General features: G+C 41.7%; 1 protein-coding gene and 1 pseudogene across 1 annotated transcript in view; both read right to left on the bottom strand.

Annotated features, from left to right (window-relative positions):
- PLCXD3 (phosphatidylinositol specific phospholipase C X domain containing 3) overlaps positions 1-13310 on the bottom strand; it is a 222663-nt gene that overhangs the window by 133983 nt on the left and 75370 nt on the right. The window lies entirely within an intron of this gene.
- On the bottom strand, positions 4968-11117 carry LOC140501787 (erythroid transcription factor pseudogene; annotated as a pseudogene).

Below are 13310 nucleotides of genomic sequence, written 5' to 3'. Positions count from 1 at the left end.
CCAAGTAGACTTTATTTATAGGAGCCTAGAATATTCACAATATTAGAGACCTAGGAGACCATTTGGTCCAAACCCCTCATTTGAAAGAAGTAACAAAGGTTCAAAGAATTAAAGGGACATTGCCTGTGCCCCAAGGCTGGTCAAAAGTAAAACCAGGGCTCAAACTCCAGAGCAGGGTGTTCCCCATAAAGAATTTCCTTCATCAGTATAGTCAGCTTCTCAACTTGCAGCATTTGAGAGCTAACATGGAAACCAAGAAGTTAAGTGATTCACTGAAAGTCCTACAGAAAGTATGTGTCACAAGTGGGGCTTAAACTCAGGTCTCTCTGACAATAAGTCCCACTGTCTATCCACTATGGCATACCCTTATTACAGTCATAAAGTAGTAATACATACGGTCTCAGTGTCAATGCCCATAGTTGGGGTCATGGCTCCTGAGACAATTGCCAGATAACCTCTGGAGCCCGAAGATCACATGGCCTCCTCAGAGTTGCAGAACAATTGGCAATTACTTTGGTAAAAGAAATTTACACACTAGTGTTCTATATCAATGAAATTATAGATCTGGACCCAAAAAAAATGATCAGCAGGTTGGACTACAGTTCTTAAAAAGCCACATGTATTCAGTAGACTTAATTTTGCTTTTCTTAAAAGTTTTCTTGATCATTGTTTTTACACTAGAAACATTCACAGAATATTCTCATTCTGGGAGAGGTCTCTTGTAACAAACTAAAATGAGGAAGTAAAAGCAGCGGTCTCATCTGGAAGGGCTCTGTTCCACAGTCACTGATTACATGCCTAATGAACTTCAATTGTCAATAAGTCTGTCTACAAAGGTGGGTCTTTGTCCCAAGGGAAACTAGACAGGAAACTAGAGATGGATCATTATAGTCAAGGATGCTGAATGGTGGGGCAGAGTGACCACTCTACTTGCCTTCAAATTCCATTGTCTTTTGCTAGATGTGTAACTTTGGGAAAGTCATTTAACGTCTCTCAGTTTTCTCATCTCTAGTATACTCACAACAACATTTGCCTGATTTGCCTCACAGGGTTGTTTCATGGATTACATAAAATAGGTATAAAAGCTAAGATATATAATAATGCCATCAATAACATGCACATGAATTCAATAAATAATATGCTTTCAAAGAAGAGTCAAAAATGGTTGTCATGAGGAGTTGTTTCTAGAAAACTAGAGGTTTCATGATAGTAATTCGATACCAGGGCATCACTATCAGAAATCACAGAAAAGTTTGTAAGGATCCTATATTTATTGAACAATGAAGATGATGCAAAATAATGGTAAAAAGTGTATGACCCACCACCCATGGGTTGCAAAAACTTAGCACATATCTGATATATAGAAAGTCAAAATAAGGAGGCCAGAATTATGCATAAGAAATTTGATATCATTTATGAACCAACAGATCCATACTATATACATACACACACGCACACACACACGCACACACACACACATATCGAGTTTTTGGTTAGTTTTACTAAACTTTTCCTTTTTTTCTCCTTTGTTTCAAGAGTTGACTCTCTGGGTTATGAGAGAGAGAGGGATATATTTGGAAAAGAAGGGGATATAAACACAAAAGATATTCTACAATTTTTTAAAATAACTTTTGAAAGAAAATATGGCCATGGTACACCGGGAAAACTTTATAAGCCTCTCTCCACTAGGGCCTGTCATGAAACTTCAGTCTCTTAACAGTATCTGAATGTCCACCTTCTCAAGAATATTTGATATTTCCCTCAAATATTACCAAAAGGCAGCAATCTAACATGGATTAAAGCTCTTCCTTTAATATTCTCATTTACTATAAAAGGAAAAAAAATACTAACAATGGAATTTTCCATACCAAAACAGAATTTATATAAATGTTAGCTATAATAATAATATAATTCAGTATAGTTATATTAAATATTCTAATATTATTATTAGGTTAAATGTCTGGGCAGGAAGGAACCACTCAGTGGCTGTCTACATTATTTGTACAGAAATGTCCATTTCATCTTTGAACAATGAAATATTTCAAGACTGCCCCTGCCTCAGGCACTTTTTAGCTCTGTTACCTTGGACAGAGCACAAAACCTCTTTGTGCCACAATTCCCTCATCTTTAAAATGAGGATAACAACAACTGTACTACCTACCTTACAGGGCTGTTGTGAAGCTCAAGTAAGAGTGCATATCAAAAGCATTTGGCAAACCTTAACACCTTACGTAAATATCAGATGATCAATTTTTATTTTTTAATTACTTCAAAGACATATGATTGTCAGTATGTGCCCCCTACCACTATCCAGAATTGCAGCCTCTCTAGCAGAATAATTGGTCTTTGTGAGTTGCTAAATCTGTGGGAAAATGTTATATCCTCAGAGTCAGTCAGTCATTCAACATTTATTTATCACACTCCTTCTATGAACTGGAGACTCGAAGACAAACCCAAACTAAAAAAACCCAGTCCTTACTCTCAAAGAACTTAGAGTTCAGTGAGGAAGACACCATGCAAGCACCTACCTACAAACAAACTATATTCAGGGTATATTAGGGAAAAACTCTAAGGGAAGGCAGTAGGATGAAGGAGGACCAGGAAAGGCTTCTCACAGAAAGTAGGGTTTTAGTTGAGACTTAAAAGGAAGCCGGGGAAGTCAAGAGGCAGAGATAAGGAAGGAGAAAGATGCAAGAATTTCCACTGGGGACAGTCAATGAAAATGTTTAGTTAGGAGGTGTAGTGGTTTGTGCAAGAAACACCAAGAAGGCTAGATAGTGAATTCAACTGGACTGATCTCTGGACAATAGACATCCAATCTATTGCAGGGCTGTTCCTGAAGACTTTTGCAGCTTGGTAAAAACTACTTGAATTTATACTCTGTTGGCATAACTTTTGAGAACCTAGGATCACCTCCATGATCTATAATGAGGCACTGGAAGAAGGCAGTGATAGATTATACAGAAATTAAATTCCTCCTGCTGAAGTGAAAATTTATTTCCTCTTATTGTGTCCTTGTTATTTAAACAAATTACTCTGGGCTCTGTCACTGGTTAATCTGTTTTACATGCTGGCAAGTTAATCGAAATTAATAAATATATGAATTAATAAACAAGGCCACATTTTAATTGTCTGTTCCATAGCTGCAGATAAGAGTATTAATAATAATGAATACCAAAATCCCTGGTTCCATTTTAAATAGGTACCGTTCAGCATGAACTGAAGTTCTTCCTTTAATATTCTCATTAACTGTTAGTGCACTGAAGCCCAGAACCAACGTGTCATTGCCAAATCCTAAAACAGGGATGGGAACCTGCAGCCTCAAGGCCCATGTGGCCCTTTAGGTCCTCAAGTGTGGCCCTTTGATTGAATCCAAACTTCACAGAACAAATCCCTATAAGGGATTCAGATCTTTCTAATGTCATCTAGTACTCTATCCATAGCTGGTTAGTGCTCCAATAATGAAGCCTCAGAAAGGAAAGCTCAGTGCTTCTTCATCAGACATATTGCAGATGGACAGCTGGCAGCACCTGGGTGGGTCCCTGCATATAAGGTGTTCCAAGGCCTTCTCTGGGCTGAATGTCAAAAACATCCATTCTCCACTGAAAAGAATCCAAACCCACAGCACTCTGTGGAAACCTTATGCTTTATATTAAAATGCTAAGCACCGTAGACCAAAGGGAAGGTTAATTTTGATTTTTGACTCCAACATCCTGCAGGCTGAATTCCTAACAAGGCTGGTTTATAGCATCATGGAGAGTAATTCTTGGTGACAGATTATTTTCAAGTACCGATTTATTTATATCTATTTTCAGGGTCGCTCATTAAGCAACTGAACATAAATCTGAGCCTCCTGTTGCCTACCACAGGAATTGTGCCTACTGGGACACTCTGGTTCTGCCAACTTTACCTAGTGAGCCAAAGGAAAACAAATGACATCCGGCAATCTATGGTGAAATTTCAACTCATGGCAAAGCTCACCAAGCAAATATAAATAAATAAATAGAGAAATAGAGAAACAAATAAATAAAAATTTAAATCCTCCTAGTTTCTTCTGTTAAAGGACATCATTTGTGCAGCCAAATGAAATGCAGTGAGGAATAATAGACTCATTGGTATGACCACCCCCATGCTCGGACGCCCTCTATCCTTCCTTCCATCTTCAGAGTCCTTTCACTTTAAACTACAATTTAGGTAATATCTTCTGCAAAACTTCTTTCCTGATCCACCACTACCAGACCCCTTCTTCCAAACTATCATATATTTAAATATTTTGTATATATACGCATTGACTTACTTTATGTTTATCCTGTATATTTATATGTGTATTCCTTGTGTCCCCCATTGGAATGCCCATTGTTTTGGAGTAGGGATGGTTCCATTCTTTGTACCGGTATCCCTAGGTCTACCACGGTGCCCAGGAGGCAGTAGGTGCATAATCAATGCCAGCTGATTGATTGACTTGGGGGATCTACCAGCCCAGCCATTTCCTTTTACAAATAAGGAAACTGAGGTCCAGAGAGATGGAATAACTGGCCCTAAGTGAAAAAGCGCGAATATTTTGGGGAAAGAACCAAAACCAGAACCCAGGTCAGATGTCCTGCTCCCTGGCTGATTGATACTAGCTTTGGGACACTCCTACGTGTAATCTTTAAAAAATAAAGCAAAAAAACTAAGGTTGATTTGTATTCACATAGGGAGGTTGAAGGAAAGGTCAAAAGGTTTAGTTTCTTCTTGAAGAAAATGACTACTTTATTCATGCCCTTTGACCCAGAGATTCCTCAGCTAAATTGTGGTTTGTCCTTATTTTTCTTTTTTATTTATTCATTTATTTTTTTGGGTGGAGCAGCTACAGGTTTATTGTCCTCAAGCCTCGGGAGAGGGGAAAAAGAGGAGCCAATCAGGGAGGACTTAGGGCTGGAGAGGCGGGGCCTGGGCGGGGCCTGGGCGGGGCCAGGGCGGGGCCAGGGCGGGGCCAGGGCCAAGGCCAGTGTGCTACTGTCTTCAGGATCTGGGCCAGACTAGCCCTGTGGCCCCCGAGCAGGGCGGGGCCATCCCGGGAAAGGGGACCAGGTGGCCCACTGAGGCCATGTGGCTGGAGAGGACGCCGGGCCCTAGACTGGAGCAGAGCGGTGCAGCCACCAGGTCCCCTGGGCCACCCGAGGCCCCCACAGCCGCCGTTGCCCCCTGCCCAGCCGCCATCAGGGCCTGGCCCACGCGGGCCTTCTTCTTGGCTTTGCCAGACACCTTGCGGTTCCGGGTCTGAAGGCCAGCCTTGAGCATGGTCAGGGGCCAGTTCACATTGTGCAGCTTGTAGTGGAGACTACAGGCGTTCCACACAGGCTCCCCGCTGGCATTGCCACGCCACAGCGTTGTGGTTGTGTCTGGCAGTTGGTACACTGGGTACCTGCCGGCTTGCTGACAATCGGGCGCTTTTTGGGCCGGATGACTCGTCGGTTCTGCCCATTCATCTTGCGGTACAGGCCACAGGCATTGCACAGGTAGTGCCTAGTGCCATCTCGACGCCACAGTGGGGTGGCAGTTGCTCCACAGTTCACACACTCTCTAGCCTCACAGGGAGACCGGGGAAGTGCCCCACGAAGCTTTGGGGAGTAGGCACTGCTTCCACCTGTCATTGAGAGGGGGCTTCCAGAAGGTGAGAAGAAGGTACCAGTAGTGCCACATAGTGGGAGGTTTCCACAGCTGCTGGGACACCCAAGGTGAGCTGGTCTGGGCTCAGCCTCTTTGTCTTCAAGGTCTCCAGGAAGCCCCTTGGACTGCCTTTCCCGTCAGGGCCCTCAGGAGCTGGCTGCAGAGAAGCCTTTCGAAGAGTAGGGGTCAGGGCTGAGGCCGGGTGCAACCTGGCCTTACCATAGGCCCAACTTGCATCTGCGTACGGGGCTCCCCCAAGCTCTCCATCCATCCAGTTGAGAATTGGGTACACTTGGCACACTAATGAGTGTCTATAAGCATCGGCAGCTGTCCCCCGATGGTAGTAAGACAGTGTGGTGGCAGCATTGGCGGTATCGGGCCCCTCAGGCCCTGGGGAGAAGAGTCCTTGTTCTTCAGTAGCACTGACAGAGGCCAAGGAGGGCAGCAAGGCAGGTTCAGCAAAAGGGGCCAGGGCCTCTGGCTCCCCCAGGCCAGGTGGGAAATCCATGGGGCCTCAGCAGAAACAGTGACAGTGGTGCCTCCCTGAGCAGATGTTTAGGTGGAGGGAGGGGGGGGGCAGTCTCTCTTGGATCTCCTCAGGGTCCAGACTGCAACCAAGACAACACTGTCTCCCTCTCTCACACCCCCCTCCTCTGTCCTTCATTTTCAAAGAGGATCAATGACTTTGAGTGATGTCTTAAGAGTGAATTGGACTTAATAGGCAGAGTTGAGAGAAGTCATCAGCTTCTTCCAGAATCATTGATGTCCATGTCAAGACAAAAGTCAAGATGACTGGCATTGACTTGGGATACAATGGATGACCTTGTGACTTGGGATACAGTGGATGACCTTGTGACTTGGGATACAGTGGATGACCTTGACATTTTCAAAGTCTGACCAAGCTCTAAATGCTCCACAGCACCTACTTCAGCAGCTTTCGTGACTTTTGGAACAAATTGTTCTCATCTGCCAAAGGAAGTTTGGCAGTACCCATCCTTAGGGTAGATGTCCCCCTAACTCACAGATGGATTTGAGGCTTGTCAGTCTCCCTTAACCTGCCCAGGTGATTTTACCAGGGTGTGGCCACTGGGCATGCTACAGCTTCTCACAGTTCATGTGTGAACAGGATGATAGGTGGATGAGCAACCTCGAAAAGCGCTCACACCAGTGGTGCTACCCCTCCCTGAGCACCCCGTACCCCATGGTGAAGTAAATGCCCCGAAGAGGCTAATGACAAAAGGTAAGACCCAATATATACCAATGTATATATAGCAACACTTTGATATCAAAGAACTGAAAGCAAAGATGATGATCAACAAGCTGCAGTCCATGAATGTGATGGAATATTACTGTGCTTTGAGAAACTATGAATATGATAAACATAAGGAAACTTGGAAATACTTATATTGACTGATACCAAGAGAGGAAAGATACCAAGAACAACAGAAAATAATAACAAAACAATGAAATCAACGTTATGAAATTTTAATGACCAAGCAAGCTCCCGAGGAAGAGACAGGAGATGTCACTTGCCCCATTCTTTTGCTTAAGTGAGGGTGTGGGGTGCTGAGTAGAACATCAGACCTTTTTGCTATGTTATTTAGTCTCATGGAAAAGTTCTTTCCTCCTTTCATACTTTATTATAAGGGATGGCTTTCTGGAAGGAAGGAGAAAGAAGAATAAATGGAAAACATAGGTGATATAAGACAAAAGATGGCAATAAAAATTTACTTTTTAAAAAGATTCTTCTCTGAGAAGGAGGGAAATGCTTAAGGAAAGGATGCCTCTAAGAACTTCAAAACTAAGGAGTGTGGGATTTAGGAGAATGGGAAGATTCAAGTTGTGAAACTCTCCTTTCTTAAATTATTTCGTTTATACTTTACTTGTTTTCCTTAGTAGAATGTGAGCTTTCTGAGGGCAGGGATGTATGTGTGCTTTTGTATTAAGAGCATAGGATCATAGATTTAGAACTGGAAAGGACCTTAGAGGGCCTCTATCCCAAACCCCTCTTCCTGTAATGAGGAATCTGAGTCCAAGGAGAGAAATGATTTTCCTGAGGTCACTCTCATAGAAAGTGACTTGTTGCACACAACAGGCACTTAATAAATGCATTGGCCTACCTTGAGGATGTCCTAGAGTTCCTTCTTACTGGAAAATTATACTTTATAGTCTAATTTAAGGCTACCTGGATTTGAGAAGGTAAAGTACCCAGTTGCATTCAGCCTAAAGCAATTAACCAATAATGGAAAGCCTGGCATCTCTCCAGCAGGCTGTTCATAAGAAGAAAAAAATACTGATTTGACTGTGATCTGGCTTGACTAGCCACTTCTAAAACCAGCTTCCCAGAGGTGTTTCACGCTGGCACATGGGGCCTGTGCAAAACTCCCCATGGAATGAGTAAGTGCTAGTTTAGCCTGAACAGCCTTTTGATTTGGAAGCTAGCCTTCCAGATAAATGCTAAATTAACTATATAATTGTTTGATTCTGAACCTAAACCTACTCCATAGTTGAAGTGAGCTTTTAATGCTAAAGGACTTGCCCACCCACACAGACCTGTGGTAGGTGGAGGTCAGAATCATTATCACAGTAAAATTGGTTGGAAAAACGGGCTGGAAATCCTGTTAGATTAACCTTTAGCTTTTGCAAAAACTTCTTTGCAGCTCACAATTAATGCCTGGTTACAAAATCAATTTAGTTGTGTTCATGGAGCTATTACCTTTTTCTTCTCATTCCTTACATATTAATATATTACTAGAAAGGATAATTGGATAGTAAGTAATCCTTCACCTGTTGAGAGATTGAGTGGTAATTAGAGGAAAAGGGAAAAGGAATAGGTTTAGAGGGAGAGGGGACTAATCATTTGGAAGAGAGGGTCTTATCTGGTCACCTTTGTAATAGGTATATTCAGAGGATATGGGCAGCTGGGTGGTGCAGTTGTAGTGCCAGGTTGAGTTCAAATCCAGCCTTAGACACTAATTAGCTATGTAACCCTGGGCAAGTCACTTAACCCTCTTTGCCTCAATTTCCTCATCTGTAAAATGTGCTGGAGAAGAAAATGGCAAATCAGTCCAGTATCTTTCCCAAAAAAACCTCAAATAGGGTCACAAAGAGTAAGATATGACTGAAATGACTCAAAAACGGAGGCTATGCCTAAGACATTTCTTTGGGAAGGCTGGGCCAACTGCTCTATCATTCCTATTTGTTTGGAAGGAGTTCAGTTTCCAAGATCCATTCCCCAGATCTGAATCCTCTTGGATTTCTTTGTTTCTTAAAGAAAAGAAAAGATGGAATAGAGCTGTACTCTAGATCCTTTTTATTTCCAGCAGATTGGAGTAAAGATGCAGACACATGGAATGCCAGTGACTTGAACCTGTTGCTCCCCCCAGCCACATGGATTAGTCCCAGAAGACTTGTCTTTAATTGCCAAGATCACAGAGAGCCTGCCAGGCCTTCCTCTATCTTCTGGCCAACAACTCGGCTGCCATTTCAGTCGAAACACTCCATTTCTCCTCCCTCCAACTTAGGTGAGGCTAACAAAGAAACCTAGCAAAAGCCTCCAAACCTGGGAGGCAAACAGTTATCTCATTAAAGCAAAACACATTAACTTGCAGTCATCAGCCGGCTTCCCGCTGTGTTTGTGAATAAATTAAATTTGGCTTCAAAAATATCCAGGCTGTCACTGTCTGACAAGCAATATAACTGAGCAAACGCCACCCAACACTGGAGCCCCAAAATTACTGGAGGAGGAGGTTGAGGTATCATCTCCCTGCAATGGTGCCTTGAGAGCAGAGACCCTTGGATGAACTTGTCTCTTGTAAGAATACTTAATAAAGATAACAAAGAGTAGGAACTATGGCTCTCTAGCTTATATGTTCCCAGTTCCCCGGAACTAAACAATGACCCAGGCTTCAAAGAATTAGTAAGTATTGATGGAGCCTCCTAGGTGAGTTCAATTGGCACCTGGAGCAGATTTCTCCTCTTGCTCTCATAACCTGCAGAATTGCTCTCAGTATTCCTGTTGACTTCAAAGAGCTCATCAAGATGAGACATTTGCCCACTTTCCGATAGAATGGAAAGCTTAGGACCAGTCCTCGGCAAAATAACTTTGGAGAGAATTGTTTTGTATCCTCCACAGGTTGTTTTATATACTACTACCCTCCACCTCCCCATCATCTCCCTCCCTACTCCTGAATTTGACAAGGGCAGCCTTAATATCATATATTCATAGAACACAGAATTTTGAACTGGGAGAAAATTTTGATTTTGTGAATTTGGAGCTCCTCTCCCATTTCACAAATGAGGAAACTGAGCTCTAGGGGAATCGGCCAAGGTCATACAGTTAAATCAGTTTGTCAGTCAACAAGTATCTATTGTAGGCTTAATATGGGTCAGACACTGTGTTAAGGACTGGAGATTCAAAGAAAGGCAAGGAAGTAGTGGTTTAGTGGAAAGACCCTTAGATTTGGTGGTAGAGAAATTGGATTCAAATTCTGGCTCTGTCATCGACTCCCTTTGTGTCCTTGGACAAGTCATTTCACCTCTATAAGCCTTAGTTTCCTCATGAAGAGTTGTTCGATGGTCTCTAAGGCCTTTCTAGTTATATATCAACCATCCCATGATTCCCAGATCAGAGTTCTTTCTACTATACCACAACAGCTCCAAATTTGTAATATAATGAAAAGCTCTTTAAGAGTCAGTACTATTTCCAACAAAGTAACTGAAATGAAGAATAAACAGAAGATACAAGATCGCTCACATTGTCAAATGGCAAGTGAGTGGCATGTAGACTCAATATGTCTATACCAAGCTCATTGCCTTCTCTCAAAACTGATTTCCTCTTCTGACTTCCTTATTTCCGTGAAAAGATACCTTTATTCTCTCAGTCACTCAGACTGGGAGCCTCAGGAGTTCTCTCTAATAATTCTTCCCCTTTCCAATCAGATACACTTGTTAATCTGGTTTAAAAAAAATTCCCCCCTTAATGTCTTTGTTTCTTTCCCTGCCTTTCCATTAGTAATGCTACCACCTTAATAGAGGCCCCTTTCCCCTCACTTGTAAATTATTGCAATAGTCTCCTAATTGGTCTCCCAGCTTCAAGTTTTTCCCACTTCTAGTCCATCTGGTATGCACCTGCAACATTAGATTAACACCACTTTGAGCATTCTCTCTGTTTAATGGCAACCCACTGTTGGGGGATCAAGTCCAAACTCTTTAGTGCAGCCTTCAAAGATTCCCACAATATGTCCCCTTGATTTACTTTTCCAACTATTTTTTCTACTATTTACATGAATTCTGTACTTGAGCTCCATGATCTGCCTTTGTCCCTTGAATATATTACCCAAACTATTGCCTCTGTACTTTCGTTTGCACAGTTCTCTACTGTGGAGAATATCTTTCCTCCTCTTCAATACATGTCGAAATATTGCCTATCCTTCAAGGTCCATTTCCATCACAGCATGCTCTCTCTCTCTCTCTCTCTCTCTCTCTCTCTCTCTCTCTCTCTCTCTCTCTCTCTCTGTCCCCCCCACTCCTATTCATAGCCCCTTCTCTCCCCTCTCTGTTTTCTTCTCTCTCCTTCCCTCTTTCTCTCTCTCCCCTCCTTTCTCCTTCCCCTCTCTCCTCTTTCTCTCTCTCCTTCCTCCTCTTGCTCTCTATCTTCCTTTCTCTCTTTTTTCCTTTCTCTCACCCATCACCCTCTCTCTCTCTGTCTTTCTCTCATTTCTCTATCTCTGTATTTGTCCCTTTTCTCTCTTCAATCCTCCTTTAGCACTTAACTTCTATTGTAGATATGTACATCAGTGTTGACTGTATCTGTTCACATTTGTGTCATTAATTTGCAACCTGAAAGATAATGTTATATAATTAGGTGTGCTGCACTTGGAGTCAGGATCTGTGTTCCAGTCCTGGCCCCAACATTTTCTAGTTGTTTGGTTTTAGACACATTAGTTCAACTCTCTTAGCTTTGGTTTTCTCATTTGTAATAGAAAGAATTATACAAACCTCACGGAGCTTTTGCCCCAAAACAAGTCTTGTAAACCTTGACCAGATTATAGATATGGGGGCTAGTGTATCATTTCTTATATTGTCATTGGCTGTCTATGCTAAATTTCTGTTGATTTTCTCTCTCCAATAAGACTGTGAACCCTGTGAAACCAAGGAGGTCAACATTTCATTGTAGTGCTTAAAGGCTATTTGTCAAGTGAATAGCTACCTCTAATTTGGATGCCCCACACTGTGTTAGCGTATCTTCATACATTACTTAGCTAAGCATTGCAGAAGAACAATAAGTTTGGCCCATAAGTAAGTAGGGGCAAGAGAATGAGTAAGACTGCATTTGGAAAATTGTGCAGTGCTTTGAGTGTTCCCAAGATACTCCCTGAAGTAAGCCATCTTTAATACCAATATTTTCCTGGCAATATATGACTATGAACTATAGAATATCATAGTCTCTAAAGAATGAGAATTGGCATTTAGATGGCATAGGACATAGAGGGCTGGACTGGGATCAGCAAGACTTGAGTTCAAATCTGACCTCAGTTTCTTCAACTATAAAATGGGGGTAATAATAGGACCTACCTTGCAGGGTTGTTGGGAGGATCAAATGAGATAATTGTAAAGTGCTTAACACAGTGCCAGATAGAAAGCAAGCTCTGTATAAGTATTGTTATTGTTGTTATGAATTGTGGGTGACCCTAAGGGCAATGGGAAGATACACTGTAGGCATAAGAAGGTTTCAACATTTTACCAAAAGTGGCATAATAAATATCCTCAAATTGTATGACTAGAAAAGGAAGTAAGCTAAACATACATGAAGAATCAACTATTGGCATAGGGACAGAATGTTAAAGCCCATAAGTCAAATATCTAATGTGTTAAATGGATCCCCATTGAGGATTGATAGGAAAATAAGAATTGCACAAGAAAACAAAGCAGAGATGGTTTCTGACCTGCACCAGTACAAGCAAAATTTGCATGAATGATAGAGCAAAGCAATGATACATATGGCACTTTCCAAAGTGTTTTGCTTACAACAATCCTACGAGACAAATAGTGCAAATATATTTATTTGAAAGATGAAAAAATTGAGTTTCAAAGAGATTATATTACTTGATCATGATGACTTTGTAATGTATTAGATCTTGAATTTAAACTAGTTCTTCCATCAAGCCCAGGGTTCTCCTCACCTTAATAAGGAGCTGTAGTAGCATCTCTGAATTATCAGGAAGTAAAAGAAGGAAGAAATTGTTCTAACCATCATTTTCAGTGTGCTGATATTAAATGAGCCAACATCCGGCAGTCTTCTGGCTTAAATAAATTGGTTTGTTTCAAATGAAGACATGATAGCAACTTAAAAAAAAAAAGTATAATTAGGAGAAAGCTGATTTAATTGACCTTTTAAAACAGTTTCCTGGAGGAGGAATAAGTGAGAAACCAGGGCTAAAGTCAATGTATATGAGTAAGCAGAGTTTAGAAAATATCATCATATAGGTATTATTGTCCAATCCAAGCACTTTGGTATCATAAAGAAGTGGTTTAGAGAAGATGGTAGAAGAGAAGATGATGGCAGGACCAGTTAGCTGTTGCTAAGAAAAACTCAAAGTTGAGACAGAGTCAAGATGGCAGAGAAAAGACAATGGATCTCCTGAGCTCTCCCCCAA

This window comes from Notamacropus eugenii, chromosome 4, assembly GCF_028372415.1.
Source record: "Notamacropus eugenii isolate mMacEug1 chromosome 4, mMacEug1.pri_v2, whole genome shotgun sequence".
Classification (NCBI taxonomy): Eukaryota; Metazoa; Chordata; class Mammalia; order Diprotodontia; family Macropodidae; genus Notamacropus; species Notamacropus eugenii.
This window is presented reverse-complemented; position numbering and strand designations above follow the sequence as displayed.